The sequence below is a fragment of the Theobroma cacao genome, chromosome 8, assembly GCF_000208745.1.
Source record: "Theobroma cacao cultivar B97-61/B2 chromosome 8, Criollo_cocoa_genome_V2, whole genome shotgun sequence".
In the NCBI taxonomy this organism is placed as follows: domain Eukaryota; kingdom Viridiplantae; phylum Streptophyta; class Magnoliopsida; order Malvales; family Malvaceae; genus Theobroma; species Theobroma cacao.
In genome coordinates this window covers 14289132-14302400 of record NC_030857.1, presented here as the reverse complement: position 1 = coordinate 14302400, position 13269 = coordinate 14289132, and the positions used below count along the sequence as shown (strand labels likewise).

General features: G+C 35.1%; 1 long non-coding RNA gene across 1 annotated transcript; it reads right to left on the bottom strand.

Annotated features, from left to right (window-relative positions):
* On the bottom strand, positions 10721–12011 carry LOC108663103. The gene is made up of 3 exons (XR_001929031.1): positions 11973–12011; positions 11236–11318; positions 10721–10873 (listed from the first exon to the last, which is right to left on the bottom strand). It is a non-coding gene; the product is annotated as an uncharacterized LOC108663103 (long non-coding RNA).

Below are 13269 nucleotides of genomic sequence, written 5' to 3'. Positions count from 1 at the left end.
AACCAATACATCCTCAATAATCCCAACAGGGTATCTGATTGTTCTATCTGCTAATTGTAAAGAAACTGTGGTAGGTTGTATCTCGTTAAGTCCAAGTTTCTCAGCAATTAACAAAGGCATGATTAAAACACCTGCACCCAAATCACATAAAGCTTTAGTAAATTTACATCTGCCAAAAGTATGAGGGATAGAAAAACTCCCTAAATCCTTAAGTTTTGGTGGAATCTTGTTTTGAATTATTGCGCTACACCCCTCAATAAGTGCCACTATTTCAAAATCTTTTAGTTTCCTTTTCTTGGTTAAGATGTCTTTCAAGAATTTAACATAACTTGGCATGTTTTCCAAAGCTTCAGCAAAAGGGATATTTATGTGGAGCTTTTTGAAGACATTGAGAAATTTCTCAAACTATTTATCAAGCTTTTGCTTTTTCAACCTTTGTGGGAATGGTGGTGGAGGATAATTTGCTTGAGAAGTCACTTGATTTTTAGCTTGCCCATTATTTGTCTTTCCCACTTTAACTTTTTTCTCAACAATTACCTTGTCATCATCTACATGCTCTTTTGAAGATTCAATTGATTTTTCACTCACCTTTTCAACTTCTTTTCCATTCCTAAGGGTAATTGCATTACAATGTTCCTTACCTTTAGGATTGACTTGTGTATCACTTGGTAAGGCACCTTGGGATCTACTATTGATGGAGTTTGCAAGCTGTCCCACTTGGGTCTCAAGATTTCTCAAGGAGGCTCCTTGTATTTGAATTATAACATCAGTCTTGGATATATATTGCAAGATAAGTTCTTCCAATTGGGACTTCTTTTCAAGAATTTGTGGTCTAGCTTGTTGTTGAAAACCGGGAGACAAGATGGGTTTTGAATTGGAAGGTCCTGCATTGTTGTTCCATGAAAAGTTGGCATGGTTTCTTCAATCAGGATTGTATGTATTAGAATATGGGTTATTTTGCTGCCTGTTGATGTTCCCCACAAATTGGATTGATGCAGAATGGTATGGACATTGATCACTTGAATGACTATCTCCACACATCTCACAAACTACAAATGAATTTTGAACTGCATGAACTCTCAGTGTGTAAAACTTCTTAGATAGTGCAGCCACTTCTGCAACGACTTGAGCAGTTAAGGTACAAAGTGCATTAATTTCATAGGCTTCAACAACTTTTTCTTAAACTAGACCTTTATGAAGGCCATTGATAATTATTTGAGGCCATCTCTTCCAACAAATTATAAGCATCTGCAGCATTCTTACTCATTAATGCCCCACCGGCAGCAGTATCAATTGTGGTTTTTATTGACCTAAACAGCCCATTGTAGAATGTCTAAACTTGCAGCCAATTAGGAATCCCATGATACAGACATCTTCTAAGTAGTTCTTTAAACCTTTCCCAAGCTTCATACAAGGACTCACCATCAAATTGTGTGAATGAGGTTATATCATTCTTCATTTTTGCAGTTTTGGCAGGCAAAAAAAATTTTGCTAGAAACTTTTATGCCAAGTCTTCCCATGTAGTGATTGACCCATTAGGCAGTGAATTAAGCCAGCTCTTTGCTTTATCCCTCAAAGAAAATAGAAATAATCTCAATCTAATAGCATCATCAGTTACTCCATTGTATTTAAAGGTATCGCAAATCTCTAAGAAATTTACCAAATGAGAATTAGGATCACCACTGGGTAACCCACCAAACTAGATTAAAGATTGAATCGATTGAATGTAAGTTGGTTAATTTTGAAATTATTTGCTTTGATGGAAGGTCTCCCAATGCTTTGGTGCAAACTTTGCAAAAAAGGAACAGCATAATCTCGCAGTGCTCTATTTGCTTCGGGGACCAGGTTAATGGCATTATTGCCAATGTTATTGTTATCCTTAGCCATTATCTGATTTAAAGCTGCAACTTGCAAATTCTCCCTTCGACGTCTTCTGAAAGTTCTTTTTATCCCAAGAGCAAAAGGAATAAGATTCAAGTTGCTTCTTCTTTGCATACAATGACCAAAGATATCTGCAAGCAAACAAAATCTAATATTAAAACAAGAAAAATAAAATATGAAGTAAGACTAAATTGCTTGGTATTAGTATTAGTATAAATTCTAGAAACAATGCCCCGGCAACAGCACCAAAAAACTTGTCAATTGAAATTATACTACGCAAGTATACGTATCGAATAGATTGTATATAAGCAAGCAAAGTATCGATCCCATAGAGAATTGATCTAAAATTCTACTAAGTACTAAAATTAGAACAATTGATTAACTAAAACTAATTAACCAAAATTTAAACTAAAGGAAAAATCAAAGTAATAATAACTTGAGTAAAAATCAAATCAAACAAGCCTAGGATTGTAATATCCCTCACACTTCATCTAAATCTTACGTCTCTTCCTTAACTTATTTCAATGGGTTGAATTACTAACTTAGAGACCTAATTTATTTATAAAGGTCTTCCAACTCATCTTATAAAAGTATCTATTTTAACCAAAATACCATATCCTTATGTGAATTGAAATTAAAATAGACTTATTAAGTTCATGCTCTAATCTGACTACATATGTCCTATAGGTATATCCCTATCCTATACGCAAATCAATTAATATGATCATATGCTATCCTAATTTTAGTCTACACTAAACTCCCTTTCCCAACTTTGTTTAGGTTCCTAAATCAATTTAATTGGTGGCCAAGCAATTAAAAGCATTAAGAACAAATTGGAATAAACAATTCAATTCCCATTAAAGATAAGTAAGCAAAAGATTAAAAATTCATATCACATATGAGTTCAATTGCAATCCTAGAAAAAGAAAATCAACTACTCATGATTGCAAAGACAAATAACATTATAATAATTTCAACCATTGAGAGTAACAAGAAAAATAAAAGCCAAGGAAGAAAACAAAACAAATATTTATCGCCTTGCTCTCCAAATTTTAGCCTCAACTTCTAGCTTCTTGAGTCCCCAAAAGTTGTCTACCCTAATGTTCTTAAAAATATCCTATTTATAGTAATAAACTTAACCTATAATTCCTTAAGTTGACCTATGATTTAATTGGACTTAAAAGTGTAATGCGAGGCCCAAAAAATCAATTGTTGGCCTTTAAAAATTTCCATTCCCGCCATAGTACATCCAACTAATTTTCGACGCAATTTTCTCTATCTGCAAAGTAGAACTGGGTAAAGTGTTCTTCACAAAAGGTATAGCTCTGTCTCTCAGCTTTCCAATGGTCTAATAATAGCATCATTTGAAGTTTTGTAAAACAAGTTATGGCTAAAAAACTAAAGCATATGCAAACAGACTTCCAAGTTTTTTAACATCTTATTTTCCAAAATTAAGCCCAATTCTCTTAGTTTCTACAAATAAAATATATAAAATACTAATAAATAATAACCAAATTAAAAGAAATAGCATTGAATTAAAATAAGTCACTTAAAAATAAACTAATTATAAAAACAACTAAAAATAACTAAATTATAATTGAAAATTGAGGACTTAGCTAATATTTAATAACAAAATTGGACTAAAATAATTCTATAAAATAGAATTATCAATTACTATTTTCCTAAGAGCGTGAGTGTCACGACCCAAATCCGGGGGTCTGTGACTTATGCACTATCCCAGCAGGTAAGCCCACTCGACTTGAGCAAACCTCAGAGTCTAAAATCCTATAACACAAATGCCAAGGGATTTATAATCAAATATTCATAACAAATTCAAATATAATACATTATCCCTGGCTCACACTCCATACAAATGTTCAAAGGCCATACATTGGCCATCAAATTGGGTTCATACATAATAACTTTTATAGAATTCAAATGGCACATAGTGCTTGCCATTTTTTACATCTAACCAGACTTGAAGGTGGAAGGCCCACATAGACTTAACGGAGTGACATGTTGGGAGGGAAACCTACTAGATGCCAATTACGTGTCTGTCAAATCGATGACACTTGCCACATAACTCCATAGCTTCTCTTATCTACACATTATACAACAAAGGGATGAGTAATCTAATACTCAGTGAAGGGATGCTATCACAGCATAATATATTCATATATATGTTTATATTATATCTAGGCCTATCTAGCCATAATATATTCTTATTCAAACATCTCCAATTCAAAAGGTGTGAGGATCATCCTAATATCCCACATGCACAACTCATCATATTAAATCTTTCCGAATTACGTCTCCACGTCGAATTATACTCACAATTCACAAGTTTCTTGCCGTCATATCAAATCAAAGCTTACCTTTAAAGCCATTACCATCAAACTAGGCTTCATAGGCACACTTTAGTTGCTGAGCCTAACCTCAAATCTCATTTACAGATAACTTGCATATCTCAAAGCTTCTCATCAATTCTCATTCACAGTGGTCACCACATATTCATATTTCAAATCAAATCATGCCATACTCGATGCATGTCATCATAGTCAAACGAAATCAAATGCATGGTCCTGCCCCTGGACATCATTAAATCACGTATGGTGGCCAATTAGCGAAAAATCAAATCACGCATAAGGCAAAGCCGTTAGCTTAAAAACAAATCACGTACGTGCTGAAGCAACGGGCGGAGAACAAATCATCGACTGAAGTAAACTCCTGACGTCTGCATCACTCGAAATAATCTCAACAGGTAGCATGACAATCATCATCCAGAGTAATCTTCCAATGGATGGCATCGTACACTATAGGCAGGAATCATAGGTGGGATATCAACCACTGGCCCTGCTTACCCCTGTCCTTGAGGCACGAACATAGTCATAGGGTGTGGGACTCCACTCCACCTTAAGTCAAATCAATGTCCAGAATTCATCCCTCGGACAGAACACAAATCCATAAATCAGGCCATTGTGCTTGTAACATTTCATATGCCCGCATCAAGTCACATTTAAATTCATCGAGCTTCAGTCATCTTTAAGCTCAGTATAATTTTAAATGCCTTCAAATTTCTAAGGCATCATCAAACAAATCATATAAATCTCTCAGCCCTCATGCCTATAACCCACACATGGGTATTCATCATATTCAATCAAATCAATCGTGGCTTAATAGCCTTATACTTATTCTCAAATCAACCACAAATATGTGGGTATTCATACATAAATCATATCCATAAGCAAAAATGGCCCTTTGGTCTGCATATTCAATATCACTCAATCGTTGTGCCATTAACCTAAATACATATCGTGCCCATATACCTAACCGAGCAATCCATTCATAACAATTTCGCATAGTGTTTAATTCATAATTCATATAACACCATGTGTAGGCCTTTTGCTTTAGGTCCTACATACCATGGGTTCTAACACAATGCTATCATGTGGCTCACCACAATTTTCGCCAACATAGATTTCCTATTTCAAATAACTAGTTAGCCTAAGCATTCTTATCTAGGCACACAATCATACTTGTTCTTTAGCTTAGGCACATACCTTTAAGTAAACATACATACACATACATATAGATATAAGCTCAATCTTCCAACAAATGAGCTAAACCTTTCCTTTAGAAGCCGGGTTGCCCTAATCTAGGTTCCAAATCTCCAATAAACTCAAAGGGAGATATTTTGTCCAAATTTGAAAATATTTAGATATGAGGTTATTAACTAATTAAATTGAAAATCAATTAGAAAATATGCATAATCTTACCTCTGGATCATTTCCCAAGCTTGGATCTAGCTTAAACGGGCTCCAAATGGCTTTTGGGGGCTTAAGGTTGGTAAAAGGTAGAGAGAGAATTAGGGAAAGAGCTGAGAGAATGACAATATGGTGGAATAGCCCGAAACCCTTTTTTATTTTTACCTTTTCTCTTTGATGTGTCGATACATTTGGCAATGTATCGATACATCTGCCCTAATTTCGAATGAATGTATCGATACATTAAGGTAATGTATTGACACATTTCCTACAGAATGGTCTTGGGTGCTCCCTACTTCAAATGTATCGATACATTGGGGCAATGTATCAATACATGTTCATCCTTTGCCAAATTTATCGATACATCCTTAATTGTATCAATAGAATTTCTCTAGAACACCTCATATTGTTCTTCTTGCCAAGAATGTGTCAATACATAGGGGAATGTATCGATGCATTTTCCCCTGTAGGTAGTTTTAAGTCTTCTAAACCTTCAAAAATCTAACTTAACACCCCAATTCCATTTTCTATTGATCTCATACCTCAAATAACTCATATAATTCAATACCTCACACATATATCCTCAAGTATGCATCAAATTAAATCAAATCCTCAATCTACAAGATTAATTCATCATTTTCATCAATATTCACCTTAATGCGTACTTGGATGTCAAAGTGCCAAACATTTGCACAATTTCATTAAGGACCTTAATTTACACCCACATTCATAGTCATTTACCTCCTAGACATATTCATATTCATCAAACCTTAAATAACTCTTTAAATCACTTGGCCAACATCACATATAGGCCATATAAAAAATTAGGGGTGTTAGAGAGAGAGAGACACAAAGGCATAGGAGTTTGAGACTTTTAGACAAACCCCAGATATGACGGTGACAAAGTATGATGTCTGTTTCACCAAACTCTCAAGATATGCACCTGATTTGGTCCTAACTAAATAGAAAAGGATCAAAAGATTTATTTGGGGACTAATTGAGCAACTTTTTAGAGTTTTAGGCACATAAAGGTTTGCCTCACATGCGGTAGTGGTGGATGCAGCTAGAATGATTGAAACGAGGAGATTGGAATCTAGAATGGAAAGAGGTAGGGGTTACGAGCTTGAACTCAAGGTCGTTAGGGTCTAAGAGATTCTAACACAGCTAAGAGTTCCTTATTCATATGACATCAAAGTCGTGAAGGAACTACTCCTATGCACAGGCACCAAGAAACAGCGATTCGTTTAGCCCACCATCTAAATGAGAACCGTTTAGCAAAGCATCTAATTTGGGCCTTAGACAAAAGGGTGCTTTATGTAATTATTATCGTAAGGCACATGGTAGATCATGCCATAAGGTAGCAGGATTGTGTTTTGGATGTGGTCAATTTGGGCATTTGATGAGAGATTGCCAAATGCAAAGGTAAATAGTAGAAGGTGACCAAGGTTATGCAAGACATGTGGCAACTACCTCGTCTAGAACAACACAGACTGGGAGAAATGTTAGAAGGGACAAAGGCAAGGGAATAACTTCATCATCTCGTGGTAGATAGACACAACCAGGTAATGGAAGTGGAGGTCAAGCACATGTATTTGCTTTGACACTGCAAGATGCTCAAACTTCCAATGCAGTGGTCATAAGTACACTTCCTATATGTGGTACTGAAGCATTAGTTCTATTTGATCCCTAATCGACATATTCCTTTGTGTTCTCACACTTTATGTCAAAATAAATCAGTATTGTAATAACATGAAGGAACCTTTGATTCTGACTACTCCTCAAAAGAGATATTTGTGGTGGAGTATGTGTACAAATCTTGTGTACTCCATATAAGGGACAAGGATATGTTAGCAAACCTGGTGTTGTTGCTAACTTTGGACTTTAATGTGATTTTGGGCATGGACTAGTTAGTGTTTTATTTTCCCAATGTAGACTGCTATTGCAAATTGGTGAAGTTTAAGTTCCTAAGGGAATCCTCATTTGTGATATACGAGCATGGTAGCCCAGTGTTTTTGAAAGTTGTATTAGATGTGGCCGCCAAACCAATGCCAATGCAAGAAGGCAAAGGGTACTTGGTGATGACAAGAGATATTTAAATGGAAGAAGGAAGTGTTGATTTCATATTGATAGTGGGTAAGTATCCAAATGTATTTCCAAAGGAATTGCTTGGATTGCCTCCTAAGAAGGAGATTAAATTTTGTATTGACTTAATTCCGAGAATGCAGCCAATTTCCATACCTCCTTATTGAATGGCACCAGTTGAGTTAAGGGAGCTAAAAGGGCAACTGGAGGACTTATTAAATAAGAATTTTATTTGTCCCAATGTGTTGCCTTGGGGAGCGCTAGTGTTATTTGTGAAGAAGAAGGATGGTAGCCTTCAGTTATGCATTGACTATTGGTAGTTGAATACGGTCACTATGAAGAACAAATATCCACTTTCGAGGATTGATGATTTGTTTGATCAATTGTAGGATGTCGTGCGCTTCTCTAAGATTGATCTGTGCTTAGGGTATCACCAATTGAGGATAAAAGATTGTGATATACCCAAGATAGTGTTTCACACACGATATGGACATTATGAGTTTTTTGTGATGTCATTTGGACTCACTGATGCATTAGCAGTGTTTATGGATTTGATGAACAAGGTCATTATGGTGTGTTTGAATAAATTTGTCGTTATGTTGATAGACGTTGTAATGACCCTTTTTCTGATCGTTATTGGCATCTGAGACTTACGAGAGAATCCGCCAAATCTCAAACAAGCCTTAGTTGAGATTCTTGTTAACCACTCAAACACTTTACTACGTAAATGAATTGACTTGTAATAATACTATCGTTTACTTAAACCGAGTAAGAAGTTGTACTTAAGATGTAGCAACTAGATAATAATATCCAACTCTAGTAAACTTCAAGAGAAATTCAAACATCACACTTAGAATTCATTACACAATCTCAAGGTTTTTAGCAACACATCTCCGATAACCTAATAATTTTTATAGGTCTAACTGTTTTACACAACACGAACCCTATGCAGCAGAGTGACTCAGAATGGAAGTCTAAGAGGTGTCGTTACCTATGTCACAACAAGTCAAAGATGCTGAGTCAATACTCTTGAATTGATCACTTATTTGCAAAAAGGGAAAGATAAAGGGGGTGAGTTTAACAAACATAGTGATCATCAGCTTTGTGACCAGGGCATAGATGGGAACAAGCTATAGGCAAAAAATTTGAATATTAAAAACATGAGAATGCATATAAAAAATTTAAACTTAAATGGAACATTTGTGCCTTACATATACCCAAGAGTTTTGATGCAAAGTAATCATTTCAATTAATGTATCAAAGCTAGTGCAAGTGAAAGATTTTTACCCTCGAAATCATTTAACATCCTTTACTCAAATCAAACCAGCATAAGCACGCATGCTCTCGTAAAATCAATCATTATCAAAGCTTATACACAAGCTCATAATCATCTCATCCTCGAGGAATTAAATACAAAATCATCGTATAAATAAAGAAGCTACGAAAAAACTTATAACTTTCACCATGCAAAAGAATTCATGTTTGAAAACCCCAAAGAGATATCACTATTGAGTAGGTAATCATAAATATCAACCAGTGGACTTGCTTCCATGTAATAACATCCAGGAGGCCCCTCTCCATTGGATTCCCACAGCCATGGCAGTCTCGATGATGTTGGCTTACATCGGAGAAATCATGTGGTCACAACCACGTATAACAACTAGTGGCCTAGCCACGTATAACATCCCATGGCCTTGCCACGTATATATATCATAGACCGTGGCCTAGCCACTTCTAACAGCTTGTTGGTGACCTAAAGTTTCTCTAGCTAGAGCTCACTTGTGCGCAAGGGTCACACTATCCTGATGTGACATTTGACCTACTCTAGAATCTCCTGGTTTGACAAAACCATTGATAACCATATTTGGGTTTTCAAAAGCTTATTTTAAATCTATTTCCAAAATGCCAATCATGGTGACATGATAAATCCATTTGTAAGACTTTATAATGTAAAACCTTTGCATGAGGTTTAAATATCAAATCAACATGGTGAACATATAGTTTATTCATGAATGCACATCACACAAACAAGTAAGGCATGTTTTGACATAATCCATGGTAAAGAGCTTGTTTCCCAACTTCTAAGATGTCATGACCCGGTATTCCCCTCGAGCCCGTGACAACCGTCGCGGTGTCTCGATAGACACTCTTTACCTAAAATGCCAACCGGAACCCCGCAAGGCTTTAATGTCAGTTTTCTCACCTCTTTTGCAAGCAACAATTGCTAATATCATATTTTAAAAGATTATAAGCTATTTCCAAGTCAAAACAATTAAAAAATAATTTTTGTCTCTTGGGGGTATTTTGGTCATTTTTCTCTAAAAATTTTAAAACTAGATAAAAATGTAGTATGTGAGTACAAAACACATAATTCATAATCAAAATAAGTTTAAACATCCAAAACCTTCATTTAAAATGAAATTATGATTATTTGGGTATAATAATAAAAAATAAAAATATTCAATAAAATATTCTATTTTCTTATAAAATAATATTTTTAGAGTTATACGTAAATAATTTTTATTGCGTAAAAACAAAATAAATTCATACATACTGTAATACAGTAAGCTAGAGTATTTAATTTAATTTACAATAACTAGTGGGCCCCCAAAGAACTAAAAGTAAGGAGGACTGTGAACCTACAGTTTGGAGGATGCAAATCCAAGGGTAGCCTTCGGAGCTTGAAATGGGTGGAAAGGAGGGTGGTGAGATTATATAATCCCAGTGAGTAAACAAACATCATTCAAAATATCTAAAGTCAAGTGAAAGGAGACAATTAAAATATTCCATCTAAATATGTATTTCATAACATAAACATTCATTTCATTTAAATAGTCAACATGGCTTATGAGTATCTTAAAAGCTTGGCTCCTACCAAAATCATTCTCGGGAATAGATTGGCTGAGGCATTTAACCGAGTCCGCCAAGGCTGTTAAAAATTTCATATACACATAAACATATTTTAAGTTTGAAAAACACAGTCGTTGCGTTAGCGGAGTTCATCATCACGAGGCGGTTCGGCGTGATGTGAACTCTAACCATACCTCAGGAGATACCCTACACCCCTTTCCGACCGAGATACATATATAACCGGATTTTGTGCCCCTCTAATAGGCTGGTCCACAGATTCCGCCCACTGCAGCAAGCTAAACCCACCATACAATAAAATTTTGACAGTATGACATGACTAATGTTATACTACCCAGCCTGTAAATGTAAAACAGAAAAATTCATACAGTTCACAAACCACAATTCCAGCCAGTCATGCCAACACATTATCATAAGCCATAAATTAGAACCATAAATTTACAACACATCAAGTGGTCTCCAGTTACTCTATTTTCAAAGCCATCATTCAATTTCAAGACAATTTATAAAATCTTTTCATTTAAACACACTTTGTTTATAAAACCTAAAAATTAACCATTTAAACTCATTTTTCATAAAATTCACAAAATTGAATAAAAAGACCACTTTAGATAATTAAAATGACGATAAGGTTACTCACTATTTCTGGAGTCGAATTTCTAGAGTACTTTGACTACCGATCCTCGGGTACAATTTCTTTGCCCTTAGCGGAGGATTCACCACCTAAACATGATGAAAAATCAAGCAATTTACCACATTGGTGCTAAATCGTTATAAAACTATATGGATGCATGAAATGGAATGCAAATTATTTGGATTATCGTCTAAACACGGTGTTCTACACAAATTCAATTATGTACCTAAATAAAACGATATTGGCCCAATTCGATCTATTACCCGATTAATTGGCCAATATGTCTAATTCAACTCCAATTAACTGCATTTTTCTTCCAATTCTCCAAACCATCAAACACAAGTCAAATAGCATAAAATTTAGCAAAATTATCTTCACATTTTCTCTTGGAAATTTCAGCCATGGTAGGTGCATCAACACTATGATTTTTCCTACTCGATTTTCTCACCATAATTCATCATTTCCTCATCAATTCACTTGAAATAAAAATAAAATCATCATCAATATTCCACATGGAAAATTCGGCCAATGATGGTTGATGGGAGAAAATGAATTTTTCTTGTTGGTTTTTCATGCTACACATCGTTAACTAACTAAAAACACTAACCAAATCAAGCATCAAAACTCCTCCCCCCATGTCCAGCCAGTAAGAGACCCATCATGAAACCATGTGATTCAACCATGAAAAATGCAAAAGAATGCATGGGAAAGGTAGATCACTAGTCAAAATCAAGAAATTTTACCTTTTGTCACTTGATTCTTCGAAATTTTGTGAATTTCTCTTGAATTTCTTGGCTAGATTTTTGTTCTTCTTCTTTTCTTCCCATTTCTTCCTTTGGCCAGCCAAGAGAAATGAGTTAGGAGAGTTTATGTGCTGATTTTTAAGCCAAATATTTAATGGATGAAAATTTGACACATGTCACCATTCCATTGGTCCATGTGTCATACTTACCCATTAAGCAATCTCTCTCCACCAGTTAAATTTTCTCAATTATCCATGATAATATTAGGTAAAATCCATGTGCTGGACAAGTGTTGGGTGGTGTAAAATTACCATTTTGCCCTTAGGGTGGGAAAATGACTATTTTACCCTATGCTTGAAAAATGTCAAAATTAAAATTTTCACTTCTCAAACACAGACTATACTCCAAATGATCAATCTTAGTAAAAAATTTGATCCAACACTCACATCTTAACCTCGAGTGGCAAAATGACCATTTTGCCCCTAGGTCATGAAAATTCCAATTTAACTCCAAATCGGTCCTCGAACTCTGAATCACCATTTTAAGTCATTCTGGGACTTTAAAATTTTCAATTTCATCTTAAAATCTCTCTTTGATCTAGTTCGAGGTTTAATTGAACTTAGTTGCATCTCTAGGTACACTATCGATTTTTGTTGATTTTTCAGGGCTTTCCAAGTATGCAAGCATTTTGTCAATCACATGAATGTCATGGCAAGTATTTTATAAGGTCGGGCTTGACATAAGACCCTTTACATATATCGTTTATTTATATACAAACATTTCTAAAAGCATGGCATTCGCAAGTGCCTAGCATTCTACTAACTCATGCTTTTCGCAATAACAATATAACTTGATTACAAATCTATTTAAAAATCGCCTACCGAGGCTAACAACATATGCTATCCTTAATTGCACTTAAAGAAAATTGGCACCTTTATTAAACGTATATCAATATATAATTTATGGAACTTTTGAAATGGACACCCTTTACTCACCTCACAATAATGGGATGCTACGTTGCTATCAGTTCGGGTGCGTTTCTAGCTAATTCTACTTGTCGGTCACTCGTTACCTTTTTCGATACACCACCATGGCAAACCTTCCTCACTTACACACTTCCTAGTAGCAAATTAAACTCAATATACTTAATTGTACACATATATGGGTAGCACCTAATCAACGAATCTTTAATCTAGCTTAACGTTTTCATCCTTAGTATTCAAAATAATCTAACATGCAATCCTTGAACTCTCAACCAACCAAGTCCAATATAATATAAGGTACCCACATTGCATGC